Source organism: Triturus cristatus, chromosome 4_2, assembly GCF_964204655.1.
Source record: "Triturus cristatus chromosome 4_2, aTriCri1.1, whole genome shotgun sequence".
Lineage (NCBI taxonomy): Eukaryota > Metazoa > Chordata > Amphibia > Caudata > Salamandridae > Triturus > Triturus cristatus.
In genome coordinates this window covers 930,590,817-930,593,316 of record NC_140586.1, presented here as the reverse complement: position 1 = coordinate 930,593,316, position 2,500 = coordinate 930,590,817, and the positions used below count along the sequence as shown (strand labels likewise).

At 49.0% G+C, this 2,500-nt stretch overlaps 6 non-coding genes across 6 annotated transcripts; 4 read left to right on the top strand and 2 right to left on the bottom strand.

Annotated features, from left to right (window-relative positions):
- Window positions 1–42: 42 nt before the first annotated feature.
- On the top strand, window positions 43–116 carry TRNAN-GUU (transfer RNA asparagine (anticodon GUU)). Its single transcript has one exon. It is a non-coding gene; the product is annotated as a tRNA-Asn (tRNA).
- A 243-nt stretch (window positions 117–359) lies between these two features.
- Window positions 360–431, top strand: TRNAW-CCA (transfer RNA tryptophan (anticodon CCA)). Its single transcript has one exon. It is a non-coding gene; the product is annotated as a tRNA-Trp (tRNA).
- A 71-nt stretch (window positions 432–502) lies between these two features.
- TRNAG-GCC (transfer RNA glycine (anticodon GCC)) lies at window positions 503–573 on the bottom strand. Its single transcript has one exon. It is a non-coding gene; the product is annotated as a tRNA-Gly (tRNA).
- Window positions 574–1,727: 1,154 nt separating this feature from the next.
- Window positions 1,728–1,801, top strand: TRNAN-GUU (transfer RNA asparagine (anticodon GUU)). The gene has a single exon. It is a non-coding gene; the product is annotated as a tRNA-Asn (tRNA).
- A 243-nt stretch (window positions 1,802–2,044) lies between these two features.
- On the top strand, window positions 2,045–2,116 carry TRNAW-CCA (transfer RNA tryptophan (anticodon CCA)). The gene has a single exon. It is a non-coding gene; the product is annotated as a tRNA-Trp (tRNA).
- A 71-nt stretch (window positions 2,117–2,187) lies between these two features.
- TRNAG-GCC (transfer RNA glycine (anticodon GCC)) lies at window positions 2,188–2,258 on the bottom strand. Its single transcript has one exon. It is a non-coding gene; the product is annotated as a tRNA-Gly (tRNA).
- Window positions 2,259–2,500: the final 242 nt, after the last annotated feature.

The following is a 2,500-nucleotide window of genomic DNA, read 5'->3' as shown; positions in this document are numbered from 1 at the left end:
AAAGATATATGTTGAGTCTCAGGAGATGTGCTTTTGTCACTAGTCTCAGTGGCGCAATCGGTTAGCGCGTTCGGCTGTTAACCGAAAGGTTGGTGGTTCAAGCCCACCCAGGGACGATTCCTTTTGCATGCATGAAGCACTTTAATAAATCATAGTAATGTGCCTTTGGTCTAGAGCTCCTGCGTGAGACCCTTTCCCTGAACATTTCAATCCTCTGCGTTCTCTCTGCACCTGCACTCAATTTCATCAATAGGATGGAAAACAAAAAGACAAACCTTGTAATACAACCCTAGGCACATAAGGAGGTGGGCAAAAATGAAAAGGCTCACAACATTTGCTGATGTGACTCCAAAAGCAAGGACCTCGTGGCGCAACGGTAGCGCGTCTGACTCCAGATCAGAAGGTTGCGTGTTCAAATCACGTCGGGGTCACTGTTTCCCATTTTATGCCCCACTGAGTTCCCATATTTGATTTAGAAAGCAAAGTCAAAAGAACACAGCCTTGCATTGGCCGGGAATCGAACCCGGGCCTCCCGCGTGGCAGGCGAGAATTCTACCACTGAACCACCAATGCTTCACATGTGTAGCTTAGAGACAGAGCTCTGTCCAAGACAGTGATGAGGCGCACGCACTCAAATTGCACACCTATGAACAAAGTGTGTGCAACAGACATTGGAATGCCAACGTTTCACATGATGGCAAGAATCAGATGCAGGAGACTATAAGTATGAATGTTTTTGCATTTGCTGAGGTCACTGGCTTGGGACTAGTGTTGTGGTTATCAGGGCATGATGGCAGGCTGCTCCCGACAGAAGTGGCTCATAGAATGCAGCCTCCAGATCACCAGCACTATTGTGTTTCAGATCATGTCACTGAACTCTCCTCCTTAAAAATCCTTCCCACTGTCTTTGCCAAATTCCCTGTCCTCCCCGAAATGCTGGGGTGAAACGGGCAGAGTTCTGCACCCTGCGTCCCTAACGCGCTCCCAACGCGGCCTACAGCCCTGGTCGGGCACAGCCCTGGTCGGGCTTAGACCACTGGGGCCTCTGGAGAGCAAGACCTCCAGAAGCCTATGGTCAGGCCTATTGCACAGGCATTTTGTGCCTGGCCATTCCGGGATTGTTGTGTTTCAAGGCCCAGCCATCAATACTAATGTGATGGCTTTCCCTGAGAACCCTCATGTCCCTGTCCTCCCAAGAGCCCGAGCTTTTATGTAAAATAAGGTGTGCACCTTGGGCCTTCCCCTTTGCGCTCTCTGCCCCCTCTCTTTCTCCAAAGCTGAGCTCTGCAGGTAAATGTATCTATCTGAGTGAGGGGCTAGGGAGGGCCTTGCCCAGCAGTCTTACAAAGCAAGAGTTCAGAGAAAGCACCTGCTCTGGGAAGGAGACTCCGCTCACAGAGAAGACAAGTCTAACATGCCACAGTGAAGATTGGATGGGCAAGACACACGCCTGACAGGCTGGTAGAACACCACCAGAGGAGCAGATAGCTACGCTAAGAAGGCCACAGAAAAGTCATACATGTATCTCATACACTGGGACTGGTTGTAATACTGGCCCTAACACCATTAGACAGTAGTCTGCGCATCATAACACCCAACAGTGACAAGACACTAAGCAAATGACAAATGCTGCATAGGATAAAGACGCCTTATATAACACAAGCTCAAGGCAGGCGCGCACACATAAAGATATATGTTGAGTCTCAAGAGATGTGCTTATGTCACTAGTCTCTGTGGCGCAATCGGTTAGCGCGTTCGGCTGTTAACCGAAAGGTTGGTGGTTCAAGCCCACCCAGGGACGTTTCCTTTTGCATGCATGAAGCACTTTAATAAATCATAGTAATGTGCCTTTGGTCTAGAGCTCCTGCGTGAGACCCTTTCCCTGAACATTTCAATCCTCTGCGTTCTCTCTGCACCTGCACTCAATTTCATCAATAGGATGGAAAACAAAAAGCCAAACCTTGTAATACAACCCTAGGCACATAAGGAGGTGGGCAAAAATGAAAAGGCTCACAACATTTGCTGATGTGACTCCAAAAGCAAGGACCTTGTGGCGCAACGGTAGCGCGTCTGACTCCATATCAGAAGGTTGCGTGTTCAAATCACGTCGGGGTCACTGTTTCCCATTTTATGCCCCACTGAGTTCCCATATTTGATTTAGAAAGCAAAGTCAAAAGAACACAGCCTTGCATTGGCCGGGAATCGAACCCGGGCCTCCCGCGTGGCAGGCGAGAATTCTACCACTGAACCACCAATGCTTCACATGTGTAGCTTAGAGACAGAGCTCTGTCCAAGACAGTGATGAGGCGCACGCACTCAAATTGCACACCTATGAACAAAGTGTGTGCAACAGACATTGGAATGCCAACGTTTCACATGATGGCAAGAATCAGATGCAGGAGACTATAAGTATGAATGTTTTTGCATTTGCTGAGGTCACTGGCTTGGGACTAGTGTTGTGGTTATCAGGGCATGATGGCAGGCTGCTCCCGACAGAAGT